Raw genomic sequence first — 15,023 nt, forward strand, 5'->3', positions numbered from 1 at the left:
ACCTCCAATTACAGGGAATCTAGTTGATCAAGGGCTGCTGTGCTCTGGGATTGCACTGAGGCTCCCAGCCATTGACTCCGAGGCATACTAAACAGGCCCTCTCCTGGGAGACACTGGTCTCCTCTGACAGCTGACTGGCTTGAGGACTCCCCAACACCTGCCGAACCTTCCTTAGACTACCCAGCAGACGAAACCCTTCCACGTGACCCTCTCTCCCCGTTTTCTTCCCATGGATGTTAGGGAAGGAAGTTCTTTTTTATTTCATCTCATCCTGTGCTAGCTTCTCAGAGGGCCCAGACTAGGGATGAGACTGGAGGCGGGGCTGCAGGAGCAGAGAAGGACAAACTTGGTGACATTAAGGTCTAGTCCACAGGATGCTGGAAGTGTGCGCCCACCCGCAGCCCCTCCTCGCTCCCCCACCCCCACTGCCCTTCCCCAGGGCTGGAATTCTCTACACAAAGCCGGGCAACCTCTGTGTCCATACCGGTCTCCCCAGCTAGGCTCCGAGTGAATGAATGAATCGAGAAAGTTAGTCTAGAGTGATCCTGGAACTCCACTTTGGGCCACTTGGTTGTAGCCAGTATTTTTGCTATTTGCGTGGTATTTTTTCTGTCACTGAATTTTCCTTTGAAGAGTAAACTTGCACTCTTTTGTGCATCAGAGGAAACTCTCAGGAATAAAAAGACAGGAACTTCCCTGGGGGTCCAGTGGTTAAGAACCTGCCTTTCAATGCAGAGGACATGGCTTTGATATCTGGTCGGGGAACAAAGATCCCACGTGACTCAGGGCAACCAAGTTCATGCGCTGCAACTAGATGGTCGGTGCTCTGCAAGGAGAGATCTCGTGTGATGCGGCAAAAATCACAACTAAGACCTGATACACTAAATAAATATTTTTTTAAAACTGAAAAGAAAACCCATAGAAGGACAGAAATTTTTTGCAAGTCATACATCCAGTAAGGGTTTAACATCCAGAATATATTAAAAACAAACAAACTCTTACAACTCAACAACAACAAAACAAACCACCCAATTCAAAAATGAGACGGAAAAAAAGACAACAGAATCGAAAAGGACATTTCTCCAAAGAAGATATTTTTTTCAAATAGCCAGCAAGTGCAAGAAAGCAGGTTTTTGGTGCATTGGATGAGGCTCACTCACTTTGGGGAGGACAATTTGCTTTGTTCAATATTGTTAGTCATTAGGGAAACAAAAATAAAAACCACAATGAGATACCACTTCACACCTCTTAGAATGGCTATTACGTTAAAAAAAAAAAAAAGGAAAATAACAAGTATTGGTGAAACCCTTGTGCACTGCTAGTGGGAATAAAACAAAAATGGAGCAACCACTATGGAAAACAGTTTGTCAGTTTCTCGAAAAGTTAAACCTAGAACCCGACAATCCCACTCCTAGATACATACTCAGAATAACTGAAAGCAGGGACTCTTTGTATGTACACGCTCATGTTCACAGCAGCGTTATTCATAGCAGCTAGTATGTGGAAGCGACCTAAGTGTCCATCCATCAGCAGTTGAGTGAATGCATAAACACAGTGTACCCTGCACACTCAATGGAATATCGTTCAGCCACGAAAAGGAAGGAAATTCTGACATCTGCTACAACATGGATGGGCCCTAAGGACACTATGTCAAGTGAAATAAACCAGTCAGAAAAGGTCAAGGATTGTCTGAGATATGAGTTCCACTTATAGGAGACACTAGAATAGGCAAATTCATAGAGACAAAAAGTATAAATAAAAGTTACCAGAGGCTGGGAGAAGGTGAGGGAGAGGGCAATTGCGTAATGGGGACAGAGTTTGTTTAGAGTGATGAGAAAGTTCTGGAAACGGATAGTGGTGATGGTTATAGGACACTGTGAACTTACAAATGCTACTGAATTATACACTTAAAATGGTTAAGTGGTAAATTTTATGTTACACACACATATATATATATATCATTAGTCATCAAGGAAAGGAAAAAAAATCAAAACCACAAGGAGGTACCAGTTTTTCGTGGCATGTTGTTCAGTCTCGGTCGCGTCTGACTCTTTGATCCCTCGGGCTGCAGCACGCCAGGCTCCCCTGTCCTTCCCTATCTCCTAGAGTTTGCTCAAACTCATGTGATGATGCTACCTAACCATCTCATATTCCGTGCACCTCAGTCCTCCCCACTGAAACACCTGCACTTAAGGGATTCTGGGGGTGGGTCCTGACCCCCCACTTGCTCTGGCGGTGGGTTCTGTGGGGCTTTAGCCAGTTGGCACATCCTCGCTGCTGGCTCAGGGCTGGGCCTGTGACAGAGACACTAGTTGTTCCCTGGGACCTTTTTTCCTTTTCTGGGTCTCTCTGACACAGCAGCCAAGGCTGTACGCTGACTAAACCAGACTCAAGACTCAACAGAACCCACAGTCACCGGGTGGTGAGTCTCCCCAGAGGGACCCCGACCTCCTCTCCCTTCCATGTGCCCCCCCACCACGGGGTGGGCGGCAGTGCCTGTTTCCTCAGCCCCTGGCTGTCAGCTGGAATTGTGACTTATCTTGACCAACGGGAAGTAACGCAAGTGATAAGTGACTATCCCGGGCCAAATCTTTAAGAGGCCTGGCGGCTTCTGCTTTTCTTCCTGGAATTCAGGCTCCGGGTAAGAAATCTGACTGTCTTAAACCCCCTTTGCAGTAAGAAAGCCCAAGCTGGCTGTGCTGGGAAGCCAGGCAGAGGGAGGTCTGACCAGTCCCAAGTTTGATAGCCACCCCAGCTGAGGCACCAGACAGGCAAGTGAAAAAGCATCTCGGACTTTCCAGCCACAGCAGACGCCATATGAAGCAGAAGAATCACACAGCGCAGCTCAAGACCATCTTGAAAAATGATGAACACAATAAATCGTTGTGTTTTAAACTGCCAACTTTTCAATGGTTTGTTACACTGCAGCAGATCGTTGAAACTGAGATCTGTGCTGGATATATTAGCCAGGGTTCTCTGGAGAAACAGAACCAGTAGGAGATACTCAAATACCTTTATTTATTGTAAAAGAATTGGTTCATGTGGTTATGGGGGTGGTGAAGCCCCATGATGTGCAATCTGCAAGCTGGAGCCCCTGGAGAGCCCCAGAGATTGAACCTGTGTCTCCTGCATTGACAGGCAGATTTTTGTTGGTGTTGTTTTTAACCACTGAGCCACCAAGGAAGCCCCAATCTTGGAATTTAAAATGGCACTTTGGAAGAAGTTTGTGAACTAAGTTCCCACTTCTCCATTCTTCGGCCACTAAAGAAAGCATGTGCTATTCCAGTCTTAAGAAATAGCATAAAATAAAAATGAAAGATGCTTTGGAACCCAGTATCACTTTTGTAATATTCCTGCCTAAATGCACAAGCTGGATTTGATCATGAAGAAATATCTTATAAGCCCAGATCAAGGGACATTTTACAAAACAACTGATCAAGATCCTTCAAAAGCATCAGTGTCATACAATACAAAGACAGAGGAGTTGCTACAGATTAATAGAGGCTAAAGAGACATCATAAATGAATGTAAACACAATCTTGAATTTTCTTCAGTTACAGAGGACATGATTGGGACCATTGGCAAAATCTGAGTAAGGTTTGTAGATAAAACATTATTAATGTGTCACTCCAGTTCAGTTCAGTTGCTCACTCGTGTCCGATTCTTTGTGACCCCATGAATCACAGCACGCCAGGCCTCCCTGTCCATCACCAACTCCCGGAGTTCACTCAAACTCATGTCCATCGAGTTGGTGATGCCATCCAGCCATCTCATTCTCTGTCATCCCTGTCTCCTCCTGCCCCCAATCCCTCCCAGCATCAGAGTCTTTTCCAGTGAATCAACTTGTCGCATGAGGTGGCCAAAGTATTGGAGTTTCAGTTTTAGCATCAGTCCTTCCAATGAACACCCAGGATTGATCTCCTCTAGAATGGACTGGTTGGATCTCCTTGCAGTCCAAGGGACTCTCAAGAGTCTTCTCCAGCACCACAGTTCAAAAGCATCAATGCTTCGGCGATCAGCTTTCTTCACAGTCCAATAGTAAGACACTGTTAACGTATTGGTATTCATTTCCTGGTTTTGATCATTGTACTGCAGTTACATAGGTTTTTAGCAAACAAGGACTGAAGGACTGAAGGATTTAGGGTAACAAGGCATTATGTCTGCAGTCTGCTTTCAAAAAGCAGAAAAGGAGACTGTGGCTCAGAGGTTAAAGCATCTGCCTCCAATGCAGGAGACCCGGGTTCGATCCCTGGGTTGGGAAGATCCCTGGAGAAGGAAATGGCAACCGACTCCAGTACTCTTGCCTGGAGAATCCCACGGGCGGAGGAGCCTGGTAGGCTACAGTCCATGGGGTCCCAAAGAGTTGGACACGACTGAGCGACTTCACTTCGCTTCAGTGCTTAGTCGCTCAGCTGAGTCTGACTCTTTTCGACCCTTTGGACTGTAGCCTCCAGGCTCCTCTGTTCTTGGGATTTTTTTATGAGAGAAGGATAAAATAAATGTGGTAATATGTTAACATTTGGAAATCTAGTGAAAGGGATCTAGGAGTTTTTGGTTCTATACTAGCAACTTTTCTCTAAGTCCAAAATTATGTCAATATAAACAGTTTATTAAAAATCTGTTTATCTGAGATAATAGCTGGCCAGTTGCAGGAACTACATGTTTCTGCTACAAACACAGGCAACCCAAAAGAAGATGGATTAAAAAATTTGATGAGACTCCAAATAAGAAGAAATCCAATTGGCCAATAAACATATGCAGATCTGCTTGAGCTCATTAATTATCAGGAAGTACAAACTAAAATGACGAGATACCCCTACACATTCATCAGACTGAAAAAATTCATCTGACAATATCAACTGTAGCCCTCTGTAACGCTGGGAACAAACATCTGATGCCAGGTGGGAACATACACTTATTTGTTTAACCACTTCAGGAAATTGTTTAGCATTATCTAATAAAGTCAGAGATGCACATTGGTTGCCTGGCAGTTTTGCTCTGAGATGTATAACCTGTTCACAGCAGCACTGTCAAAATCGTCCCAGGCTAGAAACAGCCCATTGTCCATCAACAGGAGAATAGAGGACCTGGGGCACAGACACACAGTAGAATACTACCCAGCAAGGACAAAGAATGCACTTCTGCCATATGCAGCACAAGATGAAAACTTGCAAACATAATGTTGAGTAAAACCACACGATTTTATTTAGATAAAGTCCCCAAACAGATAAACCAGAGCTCTGTTGTTTCGGGTACATGTACAGGTAATAGAACCATGAAAGTGAAAGTCACTGAGCCCTGTCCAGCTCTGCGATCCCATGAACTGTAGCCTGCCAGGCTCCTCTGTCCATGGAATTCTCCAGGCCAGAATACTGGAGTGGGTAGCCGTTCCCTTCCCCAGGGGATCTTTGCAACACAGGGATCGAACCCAGGTCTCTCGAATTGCGGGCAGATTCTTTACCATCTCTGCCACCAGGGAAGCCCAGTAGTAAAACCATGAAGGAACGTGAAAAAGGGATTACCTAAGCATTAGAAGGGGTTTTTATCTGTAGAGGGAGGAGTGTGATGGGGGAAGGGTTATTTTAATATGTCCCAGGTGTTGTTAATGCTGTTTACTTATAGAGATGAAGGTTAAATTTCCTCAAGCTGTGAGTATACCGTGGATACTTTTCTGCATATTATATTTCACAATAAAAAATTATTGAAATCAAGTATTAAAAAAAAGTTGTCTTTGTTCTTTACTCAACTGAAAGTGCTATTACAGGGCATGGACGCAAGAGGGGGCTCTAATCGGTGAGCCTAGGGAAAGCTAGGTTTCCTGGCAACGGAGAAACAGAGCGAGCCGGTCTTCTTCTGAGAGTGGGTAAGCTGTGCATTCTGGTTCCTTCACCTGCCAGGTGGGCCCGAGGTACGCTTCTGGCACTTGGAGCGCCTCTGTTGGTTCTAAGGTGAGAAGGGCTTTTCTTCCAAAGGCAAAGTAGGGTTTGCTGAGCTGGGGAGGCTGTGACTTCGCGTCCCTGACCTTTTTTCTGCTACAGTCAAGGTGGCCCTTCTCCAGAAAACTCCAAGCACGTTATACTGTTTCCCTCAAAAAAAAAAAAGCGGAAACAATTAAGAAAGGTCTTTGCCCACAGCCTTCGAAGCACCAAAAAGAAGACTTTAAAGATTTGGACCGTGGTTGGAGGTTTTCTTGGAATGTTGACAAAACAACGTTTTAAGATAAATTAATAACTGGTATGTTTGAAGCTGAGTTGTTGTTCAGTCCATCAGTCGTGTCCAGCTCTTTTCAGCCCCATAGACTGCAGCACACCAGGCTTCCAGTCCTTCAGTGTCTCCCGGAGCTTGCTCAAACTCGTGTCCATTGAGTCGGTGATGCCATCCAACCATCTCATCCTTTGTCACCCCCTTCTCCTCCTGCCCTCAGTCTTTCCCAGCATTGAGGTCTTTTCCAGTGCATGCAGAATACATTGTTAAAAAGCGCTTTCCCATACTTTGTTTCCCAGTCACTCTGGTATCACTCCATTTTGTAGATGAAGAAACTCTAGCCCAAAGATGTTAAATTGTGAGAAGTTCAGAGCTTTCCTCCCATGTCCATTTACAAAAGAACATTTACTATTTGTTTTGAAAGGGGAGCGGCTGTGGTCTCTAATAAAGAAATGAAAATTAAAACAGCAGGAGTATAACTTACTTTCTCCGTCAGATTAGCAAAACTATTTTAAATCATAACCCCTCATACCAGGGAGGTTGTTTGGAGACTGGCAGTCTTTCCAGTACTTAGTGGCAGTGGAAACCAGTAGCCGCTCTTTGGAAGCACAGCCTGGCAACACCTAGCAGGAGCCATAAAAATGTCTCTACCCTTGGATCCTGCAACCCCACTTCAGAGAACCTCTCTGAATAACATAATTTGAAATTTGGGGAAAAGTGCATGTGCAGATATTCATGGCAGCATTATTTCTGACAGCAAAACATTGAAAACACAGAGGAAGAGTTAGATTGCCAAGGGAACTATCATAATTAAGTATCATTAATGCCTCTTTTTTAAATGATAATTCTGAAGCCTGTGACATCATGGGCAATGCTGCTGTGTAATATTAAAAAAAAAAAGAAGCTACAAAATGGCCTGGACACTAGTTAAGTTCATAACTACACTATATCCCATTGATGTGAGGTAGAAGTAAAGCGGGGGAAAGAAAAGAAAATTAGGGAGGTGGGAATGCTTTTTTTTCCTAAAATATATTTTACTGAAATATAGTTGGTTTACAAGGTGGTGTTTCTGCTGTGCAGCAGAGTGATTCAGTTATTTATATATATGTACACATACACACACACAGAGTTTTCATATCTTTTCCATTATGGTTTATCACAGGATATTGAATATAGTTCCTGTGCTGTATGGTAAGACCTTGTTATTTATCCATTCTATATGTAATAGTTTGCATCTGCTAATCCCCAACTCCTAATCCATCCCCCCATGCTTCTTCATAACTTTTTTCTCCCCTTTCACTTCCACTCAGAATCTAATTTTTCTTTTTCTTCATTTTTTTTAGAGGACTATTTGTGTCATATTACTTGTCAATATCATGCTGACGTACTCCAGGAAAGTCAGAAAATATAACACTGAAGTACCCCACTCAAAAAGAAGCAATCTCTAGTAACTCTTTAGAAAGGGGGTTCTTAAACCTGAGTGTGCATTGGTGTGCCACATGGAGGGCTTGTTAAAATCCAGTTTGCTGAGCCCCATGGGGAATTTCTGATCCAGTAGGTGAGGGGTGGAGCTCAAGAATTTACATTTTTACCAAGTTTGCAGGTGATGCTGCTGCAGCCGTGCCCAGACCACACTTGGAGAACCACTGGCTTAGTGTGCAGCCTTACAAAGTCTTTCTATGTGTCACAAGTCTAGATGCCTCACCAAAAAATGATGACTATTTAGGTTGTTTTTCCAGGAGCATTCTTGTGGCTTAATCCCTGAAGTATCCTTAGTTATTAATTATCTGATTAATCAGTCAGTATGAATTCATGCTATTAAAATTATTAGACTTAAGTTTCCAGTTCCAGAAGTGGAATTGTTGGGTTCGAAGACCTGTGTGGGGGATTCCCTGGAGGTCCAGTGGTTAGGACTCTGTACTTTTTTTTTTTTAACTTTGTATTTTTATTGTGGTATAGCCGATTAACAATGTTGTGATAATTTCAGGTGAATAGCAAAGCAACTCAGCCATACATACACATGTGTCTATTTCCCCCCAAACTTCTCTCCCATCCAGGCTGCCACAACATTAAACAGAGTTCCCTGTGCTATACAGTAGGTCCTTGCTGGTTATCCATTTTAAATATAGCAGTGTGTACATGTCCATCCCAAACTCCCTAACTATTCCTTACCCCCACCTTTCCCCCCAGCGACTGTAAGTTCATTCTCTAAGTCTGTGAGGACTCCATGCTTTAATTGCTGAGATGGCAGGTTCAATCCCTGGTCGAGGAACTAAAGTTCCACAAGCCATGCTGTATGGCCAAAAAAAACCCTGTGTGTTTTTCGTGCTTTTAATATACCTTGTCAAACTGCCACCATAGAATCAAATGTTTGTCTTGTGCTGTGACCATGTGCCATTTCATTTAACCTGTAAACTTCATTAATTCATTCAGCACATACTCACTGAATGACATTTTGTGCCAGGTATTTTATTTTTTTTTATTTTTTATTTTAAATGAGGCTTTTAATTAATGTTTGACAGAGCTGATTCAGGTTGAATAGACTAAATTTCTTCAAACAAACTTACTTATACTCCAGAGTCCTTTAAAAACCTAATAGCATTTATACATTGAAGGTATTTGATTTTCTTGTAACTAGCACTTCAAATGCAACAAGCATTTGAAGCAACAAGCATTTGACCCAACAAGTAAAACTTTCTACAGTTCATAACTTTTATAAATAAAATAAATTAAATGTACAGTGAATAAGTTCTCTGAAATATTTCAATATTTCTGCAGGTTCAGTAACATCATAAAATACATATCAACTAAAATTCACAAATCTAAAAACCTGTTAGGCATTTTTAGGCAATTTAAGTTGGAAACGAAGACCAATGTTACATCGTAATATGCCAATTACAAATAGTACTTCAAATAGCAAATACTACAGTTTGTCCCAAACTTTAAAAACTATTCATGAACTCAACACTGAACTATTGATGGCTATGAGAATTGTTTCCTAGCCTTTTTGAAAATTTCAACCCATTTACGTTTAAGGTAATTATCGATAAGTATGATCCCATAGCCATTTTCTTTATTGCTTTGGGTTCAAGTTTATACACTCTTTCTGTGTTTCCTGTCTATAGAAGATCCTTTAGCATTTGTTGGAGAGCTGGTTTGGTGATGCTGAATTCCCTCAGCTTTTGCTTGTCTGTAAAGCTTTTGATTTCTCCTTCATATTTGAATGAGATCCTTGCTGGGTATAGTAATCTGGGCTGTAGGGTATTTTCTTTCATCACTTTAAGTATGTCTTGCCACTCCCTTCTGGCCTGAAGAGTTTCTGTTGAAAGATCAGCTGTTATCCTTATGGGAATCCCCTTATGTGTTATTTGCTGCTTTTTCCTTGCTGCTTTTAAGATTTGTTCTTTGTGTTTGATCTTTGTTAATTTGATTAATATGTGTCTTGGAGTATTTCGCCTTGGGTTTATCCTGTTGGGGACTCTCTGGGTTTCTTGGACTTGGGTGATTATTTCTTTCCCTATTTTAGGGAAGTTTTCAACTATTATCTCTTCAAGTATTCTCTCATGGTCTTTTTTTTGTCTTCTTCTTCTGGGACTCCTATGATTCGAATGTTGGAGCGTTTAACATTGTCCCAGAGGGCTCTAATATTGTCCTCATTTCTTTTAATTCGTTTTTCTTTTTTCCTCTCTGTTTCATTTATTTCTACAATTCTATCTTCTAGTTCGCTAATCCTGTCTTCTGCCTCTGTTATTCTATTGTTTGTTCCCTCCAGAGTGTTTCTGATCTCATCTATTGCATTATTCATTGTATACTGACTCTTTTTTATTTCTTCTAAGTCCTTATTAAATCTTTCTTCCATCTTCTCAATCCTTTTCTCCAGGTTGTTTATCTGTAACTCCATTTTGCTTTCAAGATTTTGAATCATTTTCACCATCAAAATTTGAAATTCTTTATCAGGTAAATTCCCTATATCTTCTTCTTTTGTTTGTATTGGTGGGCAATTATCTTGTTCCTTTACTTGCTGGGTATTTCTTTGCCTCTTCATCTTGCTTATATTGCTTTGCTTGGGGTGTGTGCCAGGTGTTTTAGAGACTCAGAGATGAACAAGAGGCACCAGTCATGTGGGGTAGAGATTATTACTATTCCCATTGTACAGATGAGGACACTGAGACCCATGAGCCCAGGAGATGACTTGGGTATGAAGACATAGAGGATAGTTGAATCCTCTTAGAGCTGCCTCACCATTTGCTCAAAAGAGTCAGTGTTGGCTCCAGGCAGGCTCATGCTGTGTTGTTCCACATGGAAGGGAATATTTTAATTTGGGGTGGCAACTCTCTTTTTTTTCTTTTTCCATCACGCTCCTGGAAAAATCAAATGAGGAAACATCCTGGCATCTAGCTTAGGAAATAAAGCTGATCCGAAAGCTGCCAGGAATAAAAGCTACCAAAACTTTCTCAACTGAGTTTGAGTTTCTACTGTTAAGAAATTAGCTAGCATTGGCCCCCCTCTGATTCCACAGTTAGACTTGCTGGGAAAACGTCTAACAGAAAGCATGATAGACATGCTTGGACATGTAGAAATTCAGTGCCATCTTGTTTTTCACTTTCCTGAATGAGCTCTAATTACAACTGTTGATTGCGCAGCTTAGTGGTGAAGTGCAAATACTTTGGTTTGACAAAGCAGAAGGTTTTATAATAAGTTAACTATTTTTTTTTAACTTTAAGCTTCAGTTTCCTCATCTGCCAAATGGGTCTAAGGATACTTTCCTCAGAGATCTCTATGTAAGAGCTGAAGGATTCAGGGGGTAGTGGTCCCCATCTGTCCCCCCTTTTAAAAATATTTGCATTTATTTGGCTGTGCCAGGTCTTATTTGCACCCCACGGGCTCTTTGATCTTTGTTTCAGTTTCTTTTAGTTGAGGCATGTGAACCTTTCACTGTGGCATGTGGGACCTAGTTCCTTGGCCAGGGATTGAACCTAGGCACCTTGCATTGGGAGTGTGGAGTCCTAGCTGCTGGACCATGAAGGAAGTCCCCAACCACCCCGCTTTTAATTCAGGAATCTAACCCAAGCACAATCCAGGGGTTCCTGGAGCCTGACACTGAATTCCTGCAAACCCAGCCGCATAACAGCCCCAACTGCCGTTGCCACCTTGGATGTGGTAGCTCTGCTGCACAGCTGAGCACAGCTTCAAGTTCATGGTATCCAGTCCGTGATCTAGCTTATACATTCTTTTCCATCCCTAACAGGAAGAAGGACCAGAAACAGTTCACTTTCATGTGGGGCAGACAACAATACACATTGACCATCCAGCCCAGGCTCTGTTAACTCTCCCGCCCTCTGTCATAACACAGTCTGAAGGGACTGGACCATCTGGACATTCTGCAAAACAGCACACTGTTCCACTCTATTGGTGACATAATGTGAATAGGACTCGAGGAGCAAGATGTGGTCCCAGAGGGTAGGAAATAAACCCTACAAGAATACAAGGACTCTGGAGGATGGTCAGTTGACCCTAGTAGGTTTCAGGGGCTCACCACGTCAATGGTTTAGAGGGTGTTCAGGTGGTCTGGGGCACACCGGGATCATCCTTCCAAGGTAAAGGCTATCTTGTACCTTCCACCATTCAGAAGGAAGTTCAGCACCCTGTGGACCTCCTTAGGCTGGAGCCCGCATGTCTGATACTTAGGAATTCTTATCCAACCTATTTTCTGAGTGATGTGGAAGGCTTCCAGCTTTGAGCAGATCCTGGGCAGAGAAGAGCCCCGTGGAAGCCTCGGGCTGTCTTGCATAGCAGTTCTGCCTCTTGGCCATATGACCTGAGAGAAGCTGTGCTATGAGAGGGAAAAGATGCCACAGGTTTATGGCAAGCCCCCACGGGATCATCACCCAGCTCCCCAGAATTCTGGAGCAAGACTGTTCACTCTGTAGCCGAGAATTAGCGCCCTCTGAGAAAGTCCTCCTAGAGTGGCTCCTGGCAGAGACGGAGCATGAAGGGAAGCCCTCCCAGCCCCTTCTGCATTCATGCCCGGTCGTGCCTAACTCTTTGCGAGCCCATGGACTGAAGCCCGCCAGGCTCCTCTGTCTACGGGATTTCCCAGACAAGAATACTGGAGTAGGTTGCCATTTACCACCTCCAGGGGATCTTCCCGACCCAGGGATCAAACCTACGTCTCCAGCATCTTCTGCATTGGCAGGCAGATTCTTTACCACTGAGCCCCCTGGGAGGCCCACACAGCCTCTCACACACTGGCATCTGTCAGACCTCCCATGGCATTAGGTCAGGAGGGCGTGACAATCTGAAGTCAGATGGCGTGTCTGGGATGGGGCGCAAGTAGGGGAGAGGACACAAGTAAGCTGCCCAGGCAGGTGGCCAAGCCCACCACGTCACCCACTGGAGCTGCACCCACGTGTGCCCTTCATCTCACACCTGTGGCCACCTGACGAGGAGAGAAAGGGCCAAGCTTGATCCACAGATGGATCTGTTTGGTGTGTGGGTAGAAGCTGAAGATAGAGGCTAGCCACAAGGCAACCTCATTCCGCAGTGACCCTCACAGACTATAAATGAGGCGGAATCTTCCCAATGGGCAGGGCTTTGAGCAGATCACGCAGGCATCGCATCCACTCTGTGGGCAAGAGAAGCTCCCCGAGGTAAGAAGAAATACAGACTTACGGGCAGTGGGGAAAACAGGAAGGAAAAATACTAAAGACGGGGAACAAGGAGGTCAGGGAAAGCGGGACGTGTGTGGACCCACAGGAATGGACACGGGGAGTGAAGGTCTTTGTGCCACGAATCAGTGTCCGCGGAAAGCATTCATCATTGAAGAGGTGCTTGGCAACCAAGCAGAAAGGGCAACTCAGCTACGTCAGCAGTCAGCTTCTGTCACTGATCTCCTCAGCTTTGGCACAGTAGGCTCGTGAGTGGCGCTTACGTGGCAGGAGAGAGGCTCTGCATCCACTGAGAATGATTTGGGGACTTCCCCAGGGGTCCACTGGTTAATAATCCACCTTGTAATGCAGAGGATTTAGGTTCAGTCTCTGGTCGGGGAAATAAAATCCCACGTGCCGCAGAGCAAGGAAGTGCACACACCACTGGAGAGTCCATGCACGTGACAAGAGATCCCACATGACGCAACTAAGACTCAAACCAAATATATAGATAAACATTAAAAAGAGGGATGATCTGGTTACTGTCGCTGCTGAATGTCCAATTTTTCAGCAACAAAGATGAACACAGAGCTGCCAACATGGCACCGTTCTTCACGGAACTCACAGCCAGTCACTCGGTGGCAGGTTGATCACACTGGGCATCTGCTCAGGAGCATTTGTTGACTGGGACTGACCCATACTTGGACTATGGGGTCAGCTTTCCTGGTTACAAGTTCTCAGCCAATCTAAAGATTCGCAGAGTGTTTGATCCACTGACATTAGGTCTCAGAAAACATCACACTGGACCAAGGGATTCATTTTACAGCAAAGAAGGTGCAACCATAGACATATGACCATGGGACCCACTGGAATTACCACACACCACATTGCCCAGGAACTGCTGGGTTGGGGGAGGCTTTGGGCTTCCCTTGTGGCTCAGCTGGTAAAGAATCTGCCTGCAATGCAGGAGACCTGGGTTTGATCCCTGGGTTGGCAAGATCCCCTGGAGAAGGGAAACGCTACCCATTCCAGTATCCTGGGCTGGAGAATTCCGTGGACTGTGTAGGCCATGGGGTTGCAAAGAGTTGAACACGACTGAGCGACTTTCACTTTTGGACTTATGAGGAGTTTGGGGCTAAAATGTACATCCAAACCATCAAACCAGGCCCCCAAAAGATAACAGGTGTTGGGTCTCTCTCCCAAACCCAGAAGTACTATCTTATTTCCACCCCTCACAGACCTGTAAGAAGGAGGTGCCTGTGTGCTAAGTTGCTGCAGTTGTGTCCGACTCTTTGCTGACCCCATAAACAGTAGCCCGCCAGGCTCCTCTGTCCATGGAATTCTCCAGGCAAGAATACTGGAGCGGGTTGCCATGCCCCACTCCAGGGGATCTTCCTGACCCAGGGATCGAACCTGTGTCCCCGGCATCTCCTGCTTTGGGAGGTGGGTTCTTTACCACTAGTGCCACCTGGGAAGCCCCAAGAAAGAGATACTTTAGTTCTTGAATACTTTCTGACTTGTATCTTTTCTCTCTTCCACACACGCAATAAATTCTTCCTGAAAGCTAATGTACCACCAGGCTCCCTTGAGGACCATTTGCCAAAAGCTGCTTCCCACAAACCTCCCTGGCCTGCCTGGAGGGTTTCTTGGTCAATACCTGGCAAGGCTCCAGCCCTACTGGGCCAAAGGGTCTGTCATCCCTTCCCCTTCCAAACATCCAGCAGACCATGATGCTAGCTTTCCAGAGTCATCAGCAAGACATCCCGGCAGGAAGCAGGCTCATACTCAGTTTCTGCTCTTCTCCCAGGTGGACTTTTAGCTCTTCTCAATCCAGCAGTCTCTAGGAAACTCTATCGTATGCCCCCAAAGGCATGGTCAGCAGAATACTGAAGAATGATGAAGTTCTTCTCAGTAACAACCACTTCCCTCTTGTCTCCTAAGCAGATCTGCTTTCCCGAGGAGTGGCAATGATGTCATGTTGGAGGGGCCGCCTTCGAGTGGGCTGTGCAGCCCCTGGCCTCTGGCTGAACTGCCCCGTCCTCTGCAAAGACCATGTTCTCACAGGCAGCAGAGGTGAAGGAAGCAGTCAGGAGCCTAAAAACCTGTCCTTCCCTTCATAACCCCACCCTACCCCACTCAGTAGATGCTGTTGTGATGGAACTTTGTATATTC

The sequence above is a fragment of the Moschus berezovskii genome, chromosome 24, assembly GCF_049115385.1.
Source record: "Moschus berezovskii isolate FMDL1 chromosome 24, NW_MosBer_1.0, whole genome shotgun sequence".
Classification (NCBI taxonomy): domain Eukaryota; kingdom Metazoa; phylum Chordata; class Mammalia; order Artiodactyla; family Moschidae; genus Moschus; species Moschus berezovskii.